Source organism: Vespa mandarinia, chromosome 25 (genome assembly GCF_050613455.1).
Source record: "Vespa mandarinia isolate Hongniang chromosome 25, ASM5061345v1, whole genome shotgun sequence".
Lineage (NCBI taxonomy): Eukaryota > Metazoa > Arthropoda > Insecta > Hymenoptera > Vespidae > Vespa > Vespa mandarinia.
Genome location: NC_140834.1, coordinates 2,351,845 through 2,371,297, shown reverse-complemented (window position 1 = coordinate 2,371,297; position 19,453 = coordinate 2,351,845). Strand labels below are relative to the sequence as shown.

The 19,453-nt window shown below is 32.2% G+C and overlaps 27 non-coding genes across 27 annotated transcripts; all 27 read right to left on the bottom strand.

Moving 5' to 3' along the window:
* Positions 1-6,655: 6,655 nt before the first annotated feature.
* LOC146872219 (5S ribosomal RNA) lies at positions 6,656-6,775 on the bottom strand. Its single transcript, XR_014983623.1, has one exon. It is a non-coding gene; the product is annotated as a 5S ribosomal RNA (ribosomal RNA).
* Positions 6,776-6,916: 141 nt separating this feature from the next.
* Positions 6,917-7,036, bottom strand: LOC118450668 (5S ribosomal RNA). The gene has a single exon (XR_004840807.1). It is a non-coding gene; the product is annotated as a 5S ribosomal RNA (ribosomal RNA).
* Positions 7,037-7,177: 141 nt separating this feature from the next.
* Positions 7,178-7,297, bottom strand: LOC118450648 (5S ribosomal RNA). The gene has a single exon (XR_004840789.2). It is a non-coding gene; the product is annotated as a 5S ribosomal RNA (ribosomal RNA).
* A 141-nt stretch (positions 7,298-7,438) lies between these two features.
* LOC118450669 (5S ribosomal RNA) lies at positions 7,439-7,558 on the bottom strand. The gene has a single exon (XR_004840808.1). It is a non-coding gene; the product is annotated as a 5S ribosomal RNA (ribosomal RNA).
* A 141-nt stretch (positions 7,559-7,699) lies between these two features.
* Positions 7,700-7,819, bottom strand: LOC118450670 (5S ribosomal RNA). Its single transcript, XR_004840809.1, has one exon. It is a non-coding gene; the product is annotated as a 5S ribosomal RNA (ribosomal RNA).
* A 141-nt stretch (positions 7,820-7,960) lies between these two features.
* On the bottom strand, positions 7,961-8,080 carry LOC118450653 (5S ribosomal RNA). Its single transcript, XR_004840794.2, has one exon. It is a non-coding gene; the product is annotated as a 5S ribosomal RNA (ribosomal RNA).
* Positions 8,081-8,419: 339 nt separating this feature from the next.
* LOC118450650 (5S ribosomal RNA) lies at positions 8,420-8,539 on the bottom strand. The gene has a single exon (XR_004840791.2). It is a non-coding gene; the product is annotated as a 5S ribosomal RNA (ribosomal RNA).
* A 141-nt stretch (positions 8,540-8,680) lies between these two features.
* Positions 8,681-8,800, bottom strand: LOC146872218 (5S ribosomal RNA). Its single transcript, XR_014983633.1, has one exon. It is a non-coding gene; the product is annotated as a 5S ribosomal RNA (ribosomal RNA).
* Positions 8,801-9,139: 339 nt separating this feature from the next.
* LOC118450709 (5S ribosomal RNA) lies at positions 9,140-9,259 on the bottom strand. Its single transcript, XR_004840846.1, has one exon. It is a non-coding gene; the product is annotated as a 5S ribosomal RNA (ribosomal RNA).
* Positions 9,260-9,400: 141 nt separating this feature from the next.
* LOC118450667 (5S ribosomal RNA) lies at positions 9,401-9,520 on the bottom strand. Its single transcript, XR_004840806.1, has one exon. It is a non-coding gene; the product is annotated as a 5S ribosomal RNA (ribosomal RNA).
* A 141-nt stretch (positions 9,521-9,661) lies between these two features.
* Positions 9,662-9,781, bottom strand: LOC118450664 (5S ribosomal RNA). The gene has a single exon (XR_004840803.2). It is a non-coding gene; the product is annotated as a 5S ribosomal RNA (ribosomal RNA).
* A 339-nt stretch (positions 9,782-10,120) lies between these two features.
* Positions 10,121-10,240, bottom strand: LOC118450666 (5S ribosomal RNA). The gene has a single exon (XR_004840805.1). It is a non-coding gene; the product is annotated as a 5S ribosomal RNA (ribosomal RNA).
* A 141-nt stretch (positions 10,241-10,381) lies between these two features.
* On the bottom strand, positions 10,382-10,501 carry LOC118450706 (5S ribosomal RNA). Its single transcript, XR_004840843.1, has one exon. It is a non-coding gene; the product is annotated as a 5S ribosomal RNA (ribosomal RNA).
* A 339-nt stretch (positions 10,502-10,840) lies between these two features.
* LOC118450649 (5S ribosomal RNA) lies at positions 10,841-10,960 on the bottom strand. Its single transcript, XR_004840790.2, has one exon. It is a non-coding gene; the product is annotated as a 5S ribosomal RNA (ribosomal RNA).
* A 141-nt stretch (positions 10,961-11,101) lies between these two features.
* LOC146872217 (5S ribosomal RNA) lies at positions 11,102-11,221 on the bottom strand. Its single transcript, XR_014983632.1, has one exon. It is a non-coding gene; the product is annotated as a 5S ribosomal RNA (ribosomal RNA).
* A 336-nt stretch (positions 11,222-11,557) lies between these two features.
* Positions 11,558-11,677, bottom strand: LOC146872216 (5S ribosomal RNA). Its single transcript, XR_014983629.1, has one exon. It is a non-coding gene; the product is annotated as a 5S ribosomal RNA (ribosomal RNA).
* Positions 11,678-11,818: 141 nt separating this feature from the next.
* Positions 11,819-11,938, bottom strand: LOC118450675 (5S ribosomal RNA). The gene has a single exon (XR_004840814.1). It is a non-coding gene; the product is annotated as a 5S ribosomal RNA (ribosomal RNA).
* A 140-nt stretch (positions 11,939-12,078) lies between these two features.
* LOC118450708 (5S ribosomal RNA) lies at positions 12,079-12,198 on the bottom strand. Its single transcript, XR_004840845.1, has one exon. It is a non-coding gene; the product is annotated as a 5S ribosomal RNA (ribosomal RNA).
* Positions 12,199-12,535: 337 nt separating this feature from the next.
* On the bottom strand, positions 12,536-12,655 carry LOC146872215 (5S ribosomal RNA). Its single transcript, XR_014983626.1, has one exon. It is a non-coding gene; the product is annotated as a 5S ribosomal RNA (ribosomal RNA).
* A 141-nt stretch (positions 12,656-12,796) lies between these two features.
* LOC118450676 (5S ribosomal RNA) lies at positions 12,797-12,916 on the bottom strand. The gene has a single exon (XR_004840815.1). It is a non-coding gene; the product is annotated as a 5S ribosomal RNA (ribosomal RNA).
* Positions 12,917-13,057: 141 nt separating this feature from the next.
* On the bottom strand, positions 13,058-13,177 carry LOC118450654 (5S ribosomal RNA). Its single transcript, XR_004840795.1, has one exon. It is a non-coding gene; the product is annotated as a 5S ribosomal RNA (ribosomal RNA).
* A 141-nt stretch (positions 13,178-13,318) lies between these two features.
* On the bottom strand, positions 13,319-13,438 carry LOC146872214 (5S ribosomal RNA). Its single transcript, XR_014983631.1, has one exon. It is a non-coding gene; the product is annotated as a 5S ribosomal RNA (ribosomal RNA).
* A 339-nt stretch (positions 13,439-13,777) lies between these two features.
* LOC146872213 (5S ribosomal RNA) lies at positions 13,778-13,897 on the bottom strand. Its single transcript, XR_014983634.1, has one exon. It is a non-coding gene; the product is annotated as a 5S ribosomal RNA (ribosomal RNA).
* Positions 13,898-14,038: 141 nt separating this feature from the next.
* On the bottom strand, positions 14,039-14,158 carry LOC146872212 (5S ribosomal RNA). The gene has a single exon (XR_014983630.1). It is a non-coding gene; the product is annotated as a 5S ribosomal RNA (ribosomal RNA).
* Positions 14,159-14,495: 337 nt separating this feature from the next.
* On the bottom strand, positions 14,496-14,615 carry LOC146872211 (5S ribosomal RNA). The gene has a single exon (XR_014983624.1). It is a non-coding gene; the product is annotated as a 5S ribosomal RNA (ribosomal RNA).
* Positions 14,616-14,756: 141 nt separating this feature from the next.
* On the bottom strand, positions 14,757-14,876 carry LOC118450677 (5S ribosomal RNA). Its single transcript, XR_004840816.2, has one exon. It is a non-coding gene; the product is annotated as a 5S ribosomal RNA (ribosomal RNA).
* A 306-nt stretch (positions 14,877-15,182) lies between these two features.
* Positions 15,183-15,302, bottom strand: LOC118450711 (5S ribosomal RNA). Its single transcript, XR_004840848.2, has one exon. It is a non-coding gene; the product is annotated as a 5S ribosomal RNA (ribosomal RNA).
* Positions 15,303-19,453: the final 4,151 nt, after the last annotated feature.

Here is a 19,453-nt window from a genome sequence, read left to right as displayed (position 1 = left end):
AGTAGCCCGTAGAAAATATTTCGTAAATGAAGTAAATAGAAAGAAATGATTAGAATTTGCGAAAGAGTATGTCAATGTTCCTATGAAGTATGGGAATCGTGTTATATTTATTAATCCTTAACGCTCCGTTGGTTCCGCTACGGAGACATTTGTTCCCTAACTCCGAAGGCTCAGCTGCGGAGCCAAATGTTTTTAGCATGTGATTACGCTTAAGATGCTACGTTAATTAAGAAAACTGAAGTACCACATAACCGGTACCATAAAAACAAACAGAAAAGGTATTCCAACAACTCTGAAGAAACCAAAATTGTATGAAAAAAGGACTGTCGCATACAAACAAGGAAATATAATGCTCTTAGCTTGGAGGGATAAGAGGATAGTATCGTTATTGAGCAACTGGCATAATGCTGAAATGATAACTACTAGAAGATTTATACGAGGTGGTACAAACGAAGTAATTAAAAAGCCAAGTGTAGTTGTCGGGTACACAAAGTCGATGGGTGGAGTTGATTGGACTGATCAATATGCCTCTAGTTATTGCTTTTTGAGGAAATCGTTTAAGTGATGGCGGAAATTGTTTTTCTGGAGAATGGAGATATCAATAATTAATTCATACATTCTCTATAAAACTATAGAACACAATAAAAATGAGAAAGCATTGACGCAGTTACAGTATAGAAAAATTTTAGTCGATCAACTCGTAGGAGATTTTCGTCACGATAGAACAAGAGCTTTTACATCAATTTCTGAAATCAGATTAAACGGAAAATAATTCACATAATGAGAAAAGGTGTAAAGAGGAACTGCGTTGTGTGCTCTAAAAGGAAACAAATGGATGGCAGACGTCAAACAAGTGATAACTGTGACACTTGCCCAAGTAAACCCAGAATGAACATGTGAGATCGTTTTCAAAGATATCACAGCACGGTGAATTACAAAATTTAAAATTTATCTTTTATTTACAATAGGAAAATGCATATTTATAAAATAAATAAAATCAAATGCATTCACAAAGACCTGTAATCTTTTCCGCTCAAAATAAGAATAATCCTTTATCTCAGGCATTCCGCTGCAAAAATGTTCTGCCGGAGTTGTTGGTAGGCAGTACTCGAGAAACGCGCGGAGCAATAAGGGTTAAAAAAGAATTGTCTATTACGACAATTAGATTGAAACTAACTAATTTATTTTATGCTTTGTTCCCACTAATACTTAAACGAAGTTTGTGTTGTTTCAGCATTGATAAATATACGAGATAAATCTCGTATAATCATTTTATAACTGCAGACAAAATATCTCGCAACTCAATGTTGGTTCATGACACGTTTTGAACGAGATATTTCGTTATGCGATGTTATTTAGCACATACACTTTGGATGAGATATTTAGCATACCACTTTACAAGGTCACTTCGTTCGATGATTCTCGCATATGTTTCGTCAGTTTTCACTTGGATTTCCTTGAATGTAATAAAATCACTCCTCGACAATTTCGATGGTATCAAATTATTTGTGATAATGAAATCAATAACAGTGACAGCGACGTACAGTTTAATAATGACAATTCGTTAATAGACTCAATCAACTTATAATATCAAGACAATGCTAAATACCAATAGCAACAGTACATTTTGAATCATTTATTATAAATTATACGGATGATAATGACGGAATGCAATAGCAGTCTGATTTAACAGAAAAAAAGTTGCCCAGGTTCTATTTTTGAATTATCCTTTAACCAAAAGTTTATTCAAAGAATTATTAATAAAGATAATAAATACAGGGGGGAAAAGAAAACAAGCTTTCTCGAGTGCGATTTTGCAATTTTACAATTAATAATACTTATTCAATCATCGCGATCATTATATTGGGGAAAAAGAAATCAATTTATTTTTTTGATAGATGCCTGTAGTGATCGATATATCTCGTAAAGTATCGATCAAACAATTTCAGATTTATGCTCGTTGTCAAGATGACATTTCACACTAAAAAAATTCTTTTGCTGTTTTTTTGAGTTACAGGGTGTTAAAAATGAAAGTCAACAAAGAGAAAATTCGATAAATTTTACAGTTTTTTTTTTTTGATAAAGGTGAAAATGCAAGCCAGGCGATTGAAATTGTGAATGGTGTTTATGATCCCGATACTGTAATAGCTAATTACGTGCAATTTTGGTTTCGTCGATTCCGTTCAGATATTTTTGATGTTAAAGACGCACCTCGCACAGGCAAGCCCGTCGTCGAAAATGTCGATAAAATCACAGAAATAATCGAAGTTGATCGGCATGTTAATAGTCGTATCATCGCCCAGGAGCTAAAGATCGATCATAAAACAGTTTTAAACCATTTGCACAAAGCTAGATTTAAAAAGAAGCTCGATGTTTTGGTGCTACACCAATTAATATCAAAAAACATGATGAATCGAATTTCCATTTGCGAAGCTTTGGCTAAACGGAATGAAATCGATTCATTTCTTAAATGGATGATGACTGGGAATGAGAAATGGATCACATAAGACAATACTGTGCGAAAACGATCGAGGTCAAAGCGCGGTGAAGTAGCTCAAACGGTGGCCAAACCAGGACTAACGACCAGGAAGGTTCTGCTGTGCATTTGGTGAGACTGGAAAGGAATCATTTATTATGAGTTGCTTCCATATGGCCAAACACTAAATCCGGATCTCTATTGTCAACAACTGGATCGTTTGAAGTTAGCGATTGACCAAAAACGGCCAGAATTGACCAATAGAAAAGGTGTTGTGTAGCGTAAAGACAACGCCAAGCCATACATGCCTATAGTGATTCACCAGAAACTCCGGGAGCTTGGTTGGGAAGTTTTAATGTATCCACCATGTAGTCCGGACTTGGCACCAAGCGATTATCATCTTTTTCTCGCATTGCAAAACTTCCTGAGTGATAAGAAATTGGCATTAAGAGAAGATTGTGAAAATCGATTATTAGAGTTTTTCGCCAATAAGGACCAAGACTTCTGTGAGAGAGGCATTATGAAGCTATCTTTAAAATGGCAACAAATTATAGAACAAAATGGTGTATATTTGACCCAAATCGGACAATCCGAAACATGTCAACCCTTTGAGTGCTGAATATTCGTGGCCTATGTAGTCCGTATGGATGGCGCGCGGCTGATGCTGACGATCGCCGGGAACTGAATACTTTTTCGCGCAATAAAAACAATTGCCGAACATATACATTTGACCATAGTACACTGATCATTTTTGCCAGGCGCGTATTTGCGTCCATAGTCCATACTGATAGCATCTGCCGAGCGCGTATTTGCATTCATAGTCTATATCGATAGCTTTCGCTGGACGCATATATGCGCCCATAACACTCAAAGGGTTAAATAAAGTCTTGAAGTTCATGCAAAAATAATGGATTTCTTTTTTCCCTAATAAAATTATATTTTATATAATTCAATTTAATATTGGAATTCTTGACTATTATTTCCATACCACCTCGTGTAATCCTTTTAACTTTCTATCCTAAAAGTAAACTGTTGCCTCGTCGATACGCGACCGTGGATTTTTTTTTCGAAAAATTTGTCTTTTTTATTTCCTTAGGCAATCCTTTCCTGTTCGTTAAGATCGTTCCGGTGATATTGCATTTCAATTTGGCTAGATCTTGAGCTAAGACATAACTAGTATAGTAATGATCCGTGTACATATGGTGCCCCTGAACACCTGGAATTTTCTCCAATAATATTTTGTACAAGTGTATCGGAATTCTTGGATGAAACAGGTAAATCGGTTCTGACCAAGAGCTCTGTTATAAGTGATCCATAATATGGCAAAATGTAGCAAATATAACCAGTCTTCGAGTCAGCTAGAGTATAAACTCTGATATCCCATTTTGTCGGTTTCTTAAGATTGTTTATTATGAACGAAATTCGACCCCTGAATTTTATCGTTGACTCGTCCACACATATATGCACACCCGGTATGAAATAATCCAAAAATTTTGAGTTGATATAGTTCAAAAAGCAACTTACTCGTTGTAGGCACGTTCTTGGATTCGTGTTACGTGTTGAAATAGTTTTCAGCATAAAGCAACCAGAATATTTGACTAAATCTGTCTCTTGTAAATGTATCCGAATAGAACGGAATATAACTGACGATATTCCTCGACCAATATTCTTGCAAATTGGCCAACGGCATTGTACCCATATTGATTATAACAGCAATAAATGTCCAGAATTCTGCGATATTCCTCGACCAATATTCTTGCAAATTGGCCAACGGCATTGTACCCATATTGATTATAACAGCAATAAATGTCCAGAATTCTGCGTTGTTCATATCACGCCAGCTTCGCCATATTGAATTTGTAGATCGTAGAAAAAGCATCAAAATTGAATTCGAACTTGAACTGATCTGATCTTAATCAATATTTTTAAGGCTGAAAAATTTTTCAATTGCTACATTTACTGTCCAAGACTGTTTCAAGCGAATGCTAAGTTGAGACTAACTGAATTGTGTTAAGGTTTAGCTAAAAATGTAAGCCGAGCCTAATCCACAAAAGTATTTCCGAGAGAAATATTTTATCGCACATTGTAAATAAGCATATCAAGTCTATAAATATCTTTATGCCTTATACTGTCTTATTTGAATATACTTCATCAGATTTCACAAAGTTTCGTTCCTGAAAATTTGAAGACATATAAATTTAAATTGCTGATGTACTGAATGAACTTTCAATCCAAACCTCACTTGTAACTTTTGAAATAATAGAATAAGTGTTCTGTAGTATCGATATCCTTTATTTTCTTACTTATTCAACCATTCCTTTAACTCCTGTCCTTTTCAAATGTAATAATTAATATAAAATTGAAACATAACCAAGTATTAGGTTGGAAACTATGAAACGGGCGTTTTTGTTTAGTTTTTTTATTTTCATTCAACGCCCGATTCATAGTTTCCAACCTAATATATAACAAGAAAAAATTTACATTCACGTAACAAACGAAGTGAACATGGTTAATCGTATGTCAATTAAATTATAAAAATAAAAAGAAAAAAATAAAACAGAAACATAATAAAAATTGTAGATATTATTTGTTTTTAATAAAAAATCAAGATTACCTTCTTTTCATTGAATAACATCACATAACCTTTTTCTACGAGGTAGCGTAGATCAAATCGACGTAAATTCCATGATATAAAAGAAAGGTACGTTTATTCAATCATTTGCTGAAAAAAAATTATTTTTAATCTAATAATTAACCTTATGAATGTGTAAGTCTAATACTAATGTTATAAAAGAATATTATTTTGTTGAATATAAATATTAACCTCACTTTCACAATACGTAATCACAGTGAAATAAAAAATGAACACGTCATGAATCCAAATCTCGCCAACAGAGGACAGCAACACCGACGCGCTACTGACCAATTAGCGGAAAAGCAATTGGTGGAAAAGCGACCAATAAGAACGCATAATACGATACGTACTTCAATTAAAACAAAGAAGGGTCTCGCTTATTAATGATTTGTGCATTATAGCGACGATATGTGATTATTAAAAATACATACTTACAAGGGCAGATCTCACGAATCGGCAATTCAATAAAGTATGAAACATTCGACATATATATAGTGCATAGAGGTATGTATATTAGGCAATTTTATTTTGCTGCTTATGTTTTTATTATAGGGGATAAGATCGATTAATAAAAATTCGTTTATTTTTCGATTTTAGATTGTAAGTAATAAATCGTAACAAATGAAATATAGTTTCAGATAAAAGTTATTTTTTTTAGTTACGACTAACATTCGACGAAATACATATCAATTATCTATATGATTGAAAAAAAGTTATAAGCAATAGTATTAATAATATTCTTTTTTAGAATTTCTTTTAACTAGTGAAATCAATTTAATTAATTCTTAACCTTTTAGGGTTATACTTGCTTAATAATTTTTTAAGAATAATTAAGATATTTGATTAATTAAAACAATATAACGTGTACGATAAGAAAAATTAAATGTCGTCAAACTTGCGATTTATGTAAAAGTAGGATGTTTTTAGATTTTTTATTTCTAATTACAATTTTATGATTTTAACTCAAGATATTACTTGATCTCTGGAAATGATATATCTTTTATGCGTGCTGACATGTCGATTTCATCATATACGGAATCTAACATTATTTCTGGATTAACATCGTTGTTTGATTTATTACCATTATACGATAACTATTCACAGTAGTGATCGCCTAACGTAAATTGAGAAAAATGAAATAGCTCGATTTAATATATTTGTTTATATACATTATGTATTAATATAAATCAAACCATTAAGTGATATAAATGATAAAGAACAATTAAAAAAGAAAAAATAGTACTACCATCGCTGAGAATTATTACAACTATTTGGGTAAGTTATGTTATTTAAAAAGCGATAGAAGAAACGGAAATTTTTAGTGTTAACTGGGACGCAGTACAACGACAAAATCGTTGTACGAGTAAACAAAGAGTGTTATATAGTCGATATTAGCTCTGATCAACTTTTTGTAATTTGTATCGAATTCACTGGTCATGCACTCCAGGACAAATTAGTGAATGGTAACGTTCGATAACTAATATTATTTCATTTTGGCTTTGATTGATCCTAAAAAAAAAAGCAAAAGAAAGAACAAAAGGAAATGTCAACAACACACGGTGTTCCCAAGCGGTCACCCATCCAAGTACTAACCGTGCCCAACGTTGCTTAACTTCAGTGATCGGACGAGAACTGGTGTTTTTCAACGCGGTATGGACGTTGACTGATCAAAATTCTCATTTTATATGTATTTTTACATCTAAAAAAGTGGGTTTATTCTAGAGTATATTTTATTTGTACAAAGTATATCATTTGATTGCAGCTTTGGTTGTTTGTAAAAAAAGTATAGTGAAGAACAAAAAAAATGTCAACAACACACGGTGTTCCCAAGCGGTCACCCATCCAAGTACTAACCGTGCCCAACGTTGCTTAACTTCAGTGATCGGACGAGAACTGGTGTTTTTCAACGCGGTATGGTCGTTGACTGATCAAAATTCTCATTTTATATGTATTTTTACATCTGAAAAAGTGGGTTTATTCTAGAGTATAATTTATTTGTACAATGTATATCATTTGATTGCAGTTTTGGCTGTTTGTAAAAAAAGTATAATGAAGAACAAAAAAAATGTCAACAACACACGGTGTTCCCAAGCGGTCACCCATCCAAGTACTAACCGTGCCCAACGTTGCTTAACTTCAGTGATCGGACGAGAACTGGTGTTTTTCAACGCGGTATGGTCGTTGACTGATCAAAATTCTCATTTTATATGTATTTTTACATCTGAAAAAGTGGGTTTATTCTAGAGTATAATTTATTTGTACAAAGTATATCATTTGATTGCAGTTTTGGCTGTTTGTAAAAAAAGTATAATGAAGAACAAAAAAAATGTCAACAACACACGGTGTTCCCAAGCGGTCACCCATCCAAGTACTAACCGTGCCCAACGTTGCTTAACTTCAGTGATCGGACGAGAACTGGTGTTTTTCAACGCGGTATGGTCGTTGACTGATCAAAATTCTCATTTTATATGTATTTTTACATCTGAAAAAGTGGGTTTATTCTAGAGTATAATTTATTTGTACAAAGTATATCATTTGATTGCAGTTTTGGCTGTTTGTAAAAAAAGTATAATGAAGAACAAAAAAAATGTCAACAACACACGGTGTTCCCAAGCGGTCACCCATCCAAGTACTAACCGTGCCCAACGTTGCTTAACTTCAGTGATCGGACGAGAACTGGTGTTTTTCAACGCGGTATGGTCGTTGACTGATCAAAATTCTCATTTTATATGTATTTTTACATCTGAAAAAGTGGGTTTATTCTAGAGTATAATTTATTTGTACAAAGTATATCATTTGATTGCAGTTTTGGCTGTTTGTAAAAAAAGTATAATGAAGAACAAAAAAAATGTCAACAACACACGGTGTTCCCAAGCGGTCACCCATCCAAGTACTAACCGTGCCCAACGTTGCTTAACTTCAGTGATCGGACGAGAACTGGTGCTTTACAACGCGGTATGATCGTTGACTTGAAAATTCCTTCATTTTATATGTATTTTTACTTCTAAAAAAAATTGATTTATTTTAGAAATTCTAAAAATTCTATTCTATTCTAAAAATTGATATATTTCATTTCTGTGAAGTATTTTACGTCCGTTAAGTAAAATGTAGTGTACCATATGAAAAAAAAGGAGTACATACAAAATTCTTTAATTTCCTCGCTTTGTTAGGAAGTAAGATTGCGATCAACGAAACAGGCATCTTAGATTCAGTGTAGATGAGTAACAGTGACATACAATGACGCATATCATTTTATTGTAATTTAGATTATTTATAAAAAAAAAAAATAAAAAAGAAAGTAAAAAGAATGTCAACAACACACGGTGTTCCCAAGCGGTCACCCATCCAAGTACTAACCGTGCCCAACGTTGCTTAACTTCAGTGATCGGACGAGAACTGGTGTTTTTCAACGCGGTATGGTCGTTGACTGATCAAAATTCTCATTTTATATGTATTTTTACATCTGAAAAAGTGGGTTTATTCTAGAGTATAATTTATTTGTACAAAGTATATCATTTGATTGCAGTTTTGGCTGTTTGTAAAAAAAGTATAATGAAGAATAAAAAAAATGTCAACAACACACGGTGTTCCCAAGCGGTCACCCATCCAAGTACTAACCGTGCCCAACGTTGCTTAACTTCAGTGATCGGACGAGAACTGGTGCTTTACAACGCGGTATGATCGTTGACTTGAAAATTCCTTCATTTTATATGTATTTTTACTCCTAAAAAAAATTGATTTATTTTAGAAATTCTAAAAATTCTATTCTATTCTAAAAATTGATATATTTCATTTCTGTAAAGTATTTTACGTCCGTTAAGTAAAATGTAGTGTACCATATGAAAAAAAAGGAGTACATACAAAATTTTTTAATTTCCTCGCTTTGTTAGGAAGTAAGATTGCGATCAACGAAACAGGCATCTTAGATTCAGTGTAGATGAGTAACAGTGACATACAATGACGCATATCATTTTATTGTAATTTAGATTATTTATAAAAAAAAAAAATAAAAAAGAAAGTAAAAAGAATGTCAACAACACACGGTGTTCCCAAGCGGTCACCCATCCAAGTACTAACCGTGCCCAACGTTGCTTAACTTCAGTGATCGGACGAGAACTGGTGTTTTTCAACGCGGTATGGTCGTTGACTGATCAAAATTCTCATTTTATATGTATTTTTACATCTGAAAAAGTAGGTTTATTCTAGAGTATAATTTATTTGTACAATGTATATCATTTGATTGCAGTTTTGGCTGTTTGTAAAAAAAGTATAATGAAGAACAAAAAAAATGTCAACAACACACGGTGTTCCCAAGCGGTCACCCATCCAAGTACTAACCGTGCCCAACGTTGCTTAACTTCAGTGATCGGACGAGAACTGGTGTTTTTCAACGCGGTATGGTCGTTGACTGATCAAAATTCTCATTTTATATGTATTTTTACATCTGAAAAAGTGGGTTTATTCTAGAGTATAATTTATTTGTACAAAGTATATCATTTGATTGCAGTTTTGGCTGTTTGTAAAAAAAGTATAATGAAGAATAAAAAAAATGTCAACAACACACGGTGTTCCCAAGCGGTCACCCATCCAAGTACTAACCGTGCCCAACGTTGCTTAACTTCAGTGATCGGACGAGAACTGGTGCTTTACAACGCGGTATGATCGTTGACTTGAAAATTCCTTCATTTTATATGTATTTTTACTTCTAAAAAAAATTGATTTATTTTAGAAATTCTAAAAATTCTATTCTATTCTAAAAATTGATATATTTCATTTCTGTAAAGTATTTTACGTCCGTTAAGTAAAATGTAGTGTACCATATGAAAAAAAAGGAGTACATACAAAATTCTTTAATTTCCTCGCTTTGTTAGGAAGTAAGATTGCGATCAACGAAACAGGCATCTTAGATTCAGTGTAGATGAGTAACAGTGACATACAATGACGCATATCATTTTATTGTAATTTAGATTATTTATAAAAAAAAAAAATAAAAAAGAAAGTAAAAAGAATGTCAACAACACACGGTGTTCCCAAGCGGTCACCCATCCAAGTACTAACCGTGCCCAACGTTGCTTAACTTCAGTGATCGGACGAGAACTGGTGTTTTTCAACGCGGTATGGTCGTTGACTGATCAAAATTCTCATTTTATATGTATTTTTACATCTGAAAAAGTGGGTTTATTCTAGAGTATAATTTATTTGTACAAAGTATATCATTTGATTGCAGTTTTGGCTGTTTGTAAAAAAAGTATAATGAAGAATAAAAAAAATGTCAACAACACACGGTGTTCCCAAGCGGTCACCCATCCAAGTACTAACCGTGCCCAACGTTGCTTAACTTCAGTGATCGGACGAGAACTGGTGCTTTACAACGCGGTATGATCGTTGACTTGGAAATTCCTTCATTTTATATGTATTTTTACTCCTAAAAAAAATTGATTTATTTTAGAAATTCTAAAAATTCTATTCTATTCTAAAAATTGATATATTTCATTTCTGTAAAGTATTTTACGTCCGTTAAGTAAAATGTAGTGTACCATATGAAAAAAAAGGAGTACATACAAAATTTTTTAATTTCCTCGCTTTGTTAGGAAGTAAGATTGCGATCAACGAAACAGGCATCTTAGATTCAGTGTAGATGAGTAACAGTGACATACAATGACGCATATCATTTTATTGTAATTTAGATTATTTATAAAAAAAAAAAATAAAAAAGAAAGTAAAAAGAATGTCAACAACACACGGTGTTCCCAAGCGGTCACCCATCCAAGTACTAACCGTGCCCAACGTTGCTTAACTTCAGTGATCGGACGAGAACTGGTGTTTTTCAACGCGGTATGGTCGTTGACTGATCAAAATTCTCATTTTATATGTATTTTTACATCTGAAAAAGTGAGTTTATTCTAGAGTATAATTTATTTGTACAAAGTATATCATTTGATTGCAGTTTTGGCTGTTTGTAAAAAAAGTATAATGAAGAACAAAAAAAATGTCAACAACACACGGTGTTCCCAAGCGGTCACCCATCCAAGTACTAACCGTGCCCAACGTTGCTTAACTTCAGTGATCGGACGAGAACTGGTGCTTTACAACGCGGTATGATCGTTGACTTGAAAAAACCTTCATTTTATATGTATTTTTACTTCTAAAAAAATTGATTTATTCTAGAAATTCTAAAAATTCTATTCTATTCTAAGAATTGATATATTTCATTTCTGCAAAGTATTTTACGTCCGTTAAGTAAAATGTAGTGTATCATATGAAAAAAAGGAGTACATACAAAATTCTTTAATTTCTTCGCTTTGTTAGGAAGTAAAATTGCGATCAACGAAACAGGCATCTTAGATTCAGTATAGATGAGTAACAGTGGCATACAATGACGCATATCATTTTATTGTAATTTAGATTATTTATAAAAAAAAAAATAAAAAAGAAAGTAAAAAGAATGTCAACAACACACGGTGTTCCCAAGCGGTCACCCATCCAAGTACTAACCGTGCCCAACGTTGCTTAACTTCAGTGATCGGACGAGAACTGGTGTTTTTCAACGCGGTATGGTCGTTGACTGATTAAAATTCTCATTTTATATGTATTTTTACATCTGAAAAAGTGGGTTTATTCTAGAGTATAATTTATTTGTACAATGTATATCATTTGATTGCAGTTTTGGCTGTTTGTAAAAAAAGTATAATGAAGAACAAAAAAAATGTCAACAACACACGGTGTTCCCAAGCGGTCACCCATCCAAGTACTAACCGTGCCCAACGTTGCTTAACTTCAGTGATCGGACGAGAACTGGTGTTTTTCAACGCGGTATGGTCGTTGACTGATCAAAATTCTCATTTTATATGTATTTTTACATCTGAAAAAGTGAGTTTATTCTAGAGTATAATTTATTTGTACAAAGTATATCATTTGATTGCAGTTTTGGCTGTTTGTAAAAAAAGTATAATGAAGAACAAAAAAATGTCAACAACACACGGTGTTCCCAAGCGGTCACCCATCCAAGTACTAACCGTGCCCAACGTTGCTTAACTTCAGTGATCGGACGAGAACTGGTGCTTTACAACGCGGTATGATCGTTGACTTGAAAAAACCTTCATTTTATATGTATTTTTACTTCTAAAAAAATTGATTTATTCTAGAAATTCTAAAAATTCTATTCTATTCTAAGAATTGATATATTTCATTTCTGCAAAGTATTTTACGTCCGTTAAGTAAAATGTAGTGTATCATATGAAAAAAAGGAGTACATACAAAATTCTTTAATTTCTTCGCTTTGTTAGGAAGTAAAATTGCGATCAACGAAACAGGCATCTTAGATTCAATATAGATGAGTAACAGTGGCATACAATGACGCATATCATTTTATTGTAATTTAGATTATTTATAAAAAAAAAAAATAAAAAAGAAAGTAAAAAGAATGTCAACAACACACGGTGTTCCCAAGCGGTCACCCATCCAAGTACTAACCGTGCCCAACGTTGCTTAACTTCAGTGATCGGACGAGAACTGGTGTTTTTCAACGCGGTATGGTCGTTGACTGATCAAACCTCTTATTTTATAAGTATTTTTACATCTAAAAAAGTGGGTTTATTCTGGAGTATATTTTATTTGTACAAAGTATATCATTTGATTGCAGCTTTGGTTGTTTGTAAAAAAAGTATAATGAAGAACAAAAAAAATGTCAACAACACACGGTGTTCCCAAGCGGTCACCCATCCAAGTACTAACCGTGCCCAACGTTGCTTAACTTCAGTGATCGGACGAGAACTGGTGTTTTTCAACGCGGTATGGTCGTTGACTGATCAAAATTCTCATTTTATATGTATTTTTACATCTGAAAAAGTGGGTTTATTCTAGAGTATAATTTATTTGTACAATGTATATCATTTGATTGCAGTTTTGGCTGTTTGTAAAAAAAGTATAATGAAGAACAAAAAAAATGTCAACAACACACGGTGTTCCCAAGCGGTCACCCATCCAAGTACTAACCGTGCCCAACGTTGCTTAACTTCAGTGATCGGACGAGAACTGGTGTTTTTCAACGCGGTATGGTCGTTGACTGATCAAAATTCTCATTTTATATGTATTTTTACATCTGAAAAAGTGGGTTTATTCTAGAGTATAATTTATTTGTACAAAGTATATCATTTGATTGCAGTTTTGGCTGTTTGTAAAAAAAGTATAATGAAGAATAAAAAAAATGTCAACAACACACGGTGTTCCCAAGCGGTCACCCATCCAAGTACTAACCGTGCCCAACGTTGCTTAACTTCAGTGATCGGACGAGAACTGGTGCTTTACAACGCGGTATGATCGTTGACTTGAAAATTCCTTCATTTTATATGTATTTTTACTTCTAAAAAAAATTGATTTATTTTAGAAATTCTAAAAATTCTATTCTATTCTAAAAATTGATATATTTCATTTCTGTTAAGTATTTTACGTCCGTTAAGTAAAATGTAGTGTACCATATGAAAAAAAAGGAGTACATACAAAATTTTTTAATTTCCTCGCTTTGTTAGGAAGTAAGATTGCGATCAACGAAACAGGCATCTTAGATTCAGTGTAGATGAGTAACAGTGACATACAATGACGCATATCATTTTATTGTAATTTAGATTATTTATAAAAAAAAAAAATAAAAAAGAAAGTAAAAAGAATGTCAACAACACACGGTGTTCCCAAGCGGTCACCCATCCAAGTACTAACCGTGCCCAACGTTGCTTAACTTCAGTGATCGGACGAGAACTGGTGTTTTTCAACGCGGTATGGTCGTTGACTGATCAAAATTCTCATTTTATATGTATTTTTACATCTGAAAAAGTGAGTTTATTCTAGAGTATAATTTATTTGTACAAAGTATATCATTTGATTGCAGTTTTGGCTGTTTGTAAAAAAAGTATAATGAAGAACAAAAAAAATGTCAACAACACACGGTGTTCCCAAGCGGTCACCCATCCAAGTACTAACCGTGCCCAACGTTGCTTAACTTCAGTGATCGGACGAGAACTGGTGCTTTACAACGCGGTATGATCGTTGACTTGAAAAAACCTTCATTTTATATGTATTTTTACTTCTAAAAAAATTGATTTATTCTAGAAATTCTAAAAATTCTATTCTATTCTAAGAATTGATATATTTCATTTCTGCAAAGTATTTTACGTCCGTTAAGTAAAATGTAGTGTATCATATGAAAAAAAGGAGTACATACAAAATTCTTTAATTTCTTCGCTTTGTTAGGAAGTAAAATTGCGATCAACGAAACAGGCATCTTAGATTCAATATAGATGAGTAACAGTGGCATACAATGACGCATATCATTTTATTGTAATTTAGATTATTTATAAAAAAAAAAAATAAAAAAGAAAGTAAAAAGAATGTGAACAACACACGGTGTTCCCAAGCGGTCACCCATCCAAGTACTAACCGTGCCCAACGTTGCTTAACTTCAGTGATCGGACGAGAACTGGTGTTTTTCAACGCGGTATGGTCGTTGACTGATCAAACCTCTTATTTTATAAGTATTTTTACATCTAAAAAAGTGGGTTTATTCTGGAGTATATTTTATTTGTACAAAGTATATCATTTGATTGCAGCTTTGGTTGTTTGTAAAAAAAGTATAATGAAGAACAAAAAAAATGTCAACAACACACGGTGTTCCCAAGCGGTCACCCATCCAAGTACTAACCGTGCCCAAGGTTGCTTAACTTCAGTGATCGGACGAGAACTGGTGCTTTACAACGCGGTATGATCGTTGACTTGTGAATTTTTTCATTTTATATGCATTTTTACTTAAAAAAAAAATTGATTTATTCTAGTGTATATTTCATTTGTAAAAAGTATTTTACGTCCGTTAAGTAAAACGTAGTGTACCAGATAAAAAAAAAGGAGTAAATACAAAATTCTTTAGTTTCGTCTCTTTCTTGGTAGTAAGATTGCGATCAACGAAACAGGCAGTTTAGATTCGGTTCAGATGAGTAGAAGTGATGTACAATGACACATATCATTTTATTGTAGTTTAGGTTGTTTATAAAAAAGAAAAAAGTAAAAATGAAAGTAAAAAAATGTCAACAACACACGGTGTTCCCAAGCGGTCACCCATCCAAGTACTAACCGTGCCCAACGTTGCTTAACTTCAGTGATCGGACGAGAACTGGTGCTTTACAACGCGGTATGATCGTTGATTTATGAATCATATAATTTTATATTGTATTTATGCAGTCATGAAAATGAGTTATGAAGTATTTTTCATTCATAGTAATAACATTAAGTGCTTTAAGTAGAATGAAGTGTATCATTTAAGAGAAAGGAGCTGCATATAAGTTCTTTTAATATTTTAAAATTGTTGTATATTTAGATTAAAAATTATTAAATCTCAATGGATAGAAATGGCCAAATGATATGCATCAAAATTTTGATTAATAATTTTGCTGATATAAAAATGTTTTATTGCAAATTTCAATGAAATTGAACGATCATTTAAAGATATATCATTCATTTACTTGTATATATTTTAATTACATATATTAAAAAATTAAATAGATAAATAGTTTGAATTAAAATTTGTCTGAAACTTTTATAAATTATGAAGGTACTTTGTTTTAATTTTTAATCAAATTGACTGACTATTTCTAAATTTCATGCTTTATATATTAGTTAATAAACCATTTAATTTTTACAATTGTATCTTTTATTGATTTTATTAAACGATCTTTTGCTTTATTGATTTTTTAATTAATCTGATTCTTTGATAAATAATAATTATAAGAAAAAGAAGTATATATTTAGCATATATTTCTTGATAACATCATTTAATTTTTTGATCCTAGTTGTTTACGTGACGTTTGTTTATGGTAGCTATTTCAAATGTGCGTTATGCATCGGACCAGCGATGACAGTCAATGCGCACGGAGGAAATGTTCCCCGTCTCGTCCTTGTTGTCCAAACTATAGATCCACTGGTGGCACTAGGCTAGGATACCGTTGTAGGGCGTAAGCAAAATACCGCTTGCCGCGTTCTCGCAAATTAATGGGAGAACGTGCGTTCTTTCAAGGGATCCCGTGAGAAATGGAGAAGTAATAGCGATATGTAAATCTCACCGTGTATTTCATTGGATGAGTTACAATTGTTTGTGTGTCTCTTGTATGATGCATAGTTAGCCGAACTGATTGCTTGAGAGCTTAGACGTTGTGAGTCTGAAAGATGGAACTTGACTCCTCAGGTGTTGTGAGTCTGAAAGATGTAATTTGACTATTTTGAATTTTTGTCTATTTTGAACTATCCACGTAAACTTAAATGAGATTGGTATAGGGCGGAGTTTGACCTATGGAAAGGGAAAGAATAAATGCCCTATTGGTCGGAGATAGTTCGTTGGAATGTTTGAACATTCCATGTGTGCTCCTATGTTCTAATGATCGTGATTGGAGTATGACAATGGATATTTCAAGGATAGGCGCAGATAGCACTTAGCTTATCGAGCCTAGGCTTCTACTTTTACTGTTTATTTATTGGCCGATTCGACACATTATCGAAACCCAGGTACTTTACTAAGAATGCCTAACCCCAGACAAAGGTGGCTATATATTTCTTATCTATGCGTTTTGTTAGTTAATAACCAATAGATTCCAACGGGTAAATATTTTCAATGATAATATATAACCCTTAAGACAAAGTGTCGCGAACAATGGACAGATGCACGTGTACGTCAATGCTAGTATAATTTTTATTTAACAAAATTATAGACTCGATTACAAGTAACAAAATCTTTTTTACAATTTATCGCCATTTGTGTGCGATTAATAAAATAATGAAGAAAGATATCGTTATATTCAAAAACTTTTTTCTTTCACTTCTGATGATACATAATAAACAATCGTAATTGCGTTAAAAAAAAAAGAAAATAAAGAAAAGAAAATTATCCCTTATTTTAATGAAAAAGAAATGAAGAATTTGCCATCAATTTCTTTTTATCGTTTTGATTATAATATCTTGTTAATTGTTTAAAAGAATTATTTCGGAATAAAAATTATAATATCTTTTATTAACTTATCTTCGTCTGTTTATCTTATTCATTAATTGGACTGATGTTAACAATTTATGGATTGAACTTTTTCACAGTTTATTTCGTATTATAGATTAAAGACAACGACTTCAAAATGTGCAATTTTTCACAATTTTATATAAATAAAAAATATCTTAACATTTCGATCGAAAAGAAAAAAAAAAAAGAAACAAAGAGGAATAATTTTTATTTTGATAAGGTGCACAATAAGAAACACGTACAAAATGATATTCATCATTAAGAAAGCGATCGTACAAGTACATACACTTTCTAACAATTGATTAGAAGATAATTGATAATAAGGAGACTCGTGGATTCCAATTATACTTTAAAACTTTGAATACCCCTTTATTTTCTAGTCCGCAATAAATGTGTTGCCATTGTTTTCCTTTTTTTTTCTTTTTCTTATCCTCGAGAAATATTTACGAGGGCAGTGTGTAAAAACTATCGTCGGATGTAGAGTTCGAAAAAAAAAAAAAAAGAAAAAAAAAGAAGAAAATGAAAGACAAGGTATATTATGCTCATAGAAATGGATAGACAAAAATGATTAATGCAAAATACCGTCCGTCAAGTGTTTATCGATTATTGTTGAATCGACTTCGTTCGTTAATAACTCACTCTTTTTCATTTCTATTTTTTTTTTCTTTTTTTTTTTTTTCTGTTTCTTTTTTTTTTTATTCCGTTCCTTCGATACAGATTGAAACTCTCTGGTATTCTCTCTCTTTTTTTTTTTTCTGTCTTTTCTTTCCTTTTTGTTCTTTCGTTAGTCGCATAAACTATTCGACCAATCAATTTCAACCCCTCACGTATGTAATTTACGTCGTAAGTAAGTTTATGTTCTTACGAATTGTCCGTCGTCAATGATGTTCGAGGCAGCAAAATGAAAGGAATCAAAGAAGCACATTTTTTTTTTCTTTTTTTTTTTTTTTATAAATAATTATCAATTGCTAAGAGATTTTATAGAATACACCGTATTCATTCGTAATTATGTCTTTGAATTATCATAATAAAATATTTCGCAATGTCAAATTCATTATGTCTTGTATTATTCAATTAGAAATTGAAAATTTACAGAAAAGATCGCAAAAATGATCGTGGATAATTATGAGGAAACATATACCTTATTAGAAAATAATAAAAAAAAAGAAAAAAAAAAAACAAGAAAATATTTGAAATTCATTCATGAATTTCAAAACTTTGAAATAATTATAAAATAATTATATATACCTTGCACTAAAATGTAGTTTGTATCGATAGTGAAGTTCAGTCGACAGGTAGCATAGATAATCGATTGGCATCGTCGAGATTATACTTTGTACCAAAGTATCACAGTGTAATTCGTATTATAAGAACATCCAAAATGAAATTGTCATGAATCTGTCAAATTAATTGATTTACGATTTGAACGCTTCTTTCCTAGGAAGTCTTTACATGTGTCCAGGCACATTTTTCGATGTAAATTGCGACGTCCATTGTAATCGATCGATGAATCAGATTTCAATTTTCGGAAAGTACAAATCAGTCTTCCGATTTTTCAGTTTCATTGTTATCCTGTAAAATACAATTTTCATTTTTTTTTTGCAGGGAAAAAAACAATCAATGTTTAACAGATGTCGACGATGCCATTTTTTTTTTTTTATGGATTTTCAACATTTTTTTTCAACACTCGTACTGTGCTCTTAAACAAGTACAAGCTTATGTGAATTTTCATTTAGGTGCGAAGATTCGATTGATCATCGACATGCTTTTTGTTACTTCGTAAAATTCTAATCACTTTCTAACGAATGTTCTTGACTTACTCGTATATCCTAGCGACAATTGCTTCGGATATTTTCAGGCCCTGGATTTTCGTTGTTAAAAATGAAACGCAAGTTCAAAACGCGATGCAAAACACGAGATTCAATGATGAAAAATTGAAATTACGCTTACAGACAATGTTGTTCACTGTTGGAAATTCGTAAAAAAAAAAAAAAAAAAAAAAGAAAAAAAACAAATGAGACATTTTCCTTTTTTAACGTAACTCGATTCGAAATTATAGAGAACGTAAAGAGCACGGTATATTTGAAAAATATCAGTCTCAATCAGATCAATTATTTTTTCAAAAAATATTGATTTGGTAATTGAAATGTTTAAACTAATATCCACGTAATAATATTTTATTTTTAATTCATGTCCTTTGTCATAATAAAATAAAATAATATTTGGTAAATATACACTTCAGTACACAAAACTTCTCTTCGCATGTAAGTAATCATTTTTGTCACATGAAAGTGCT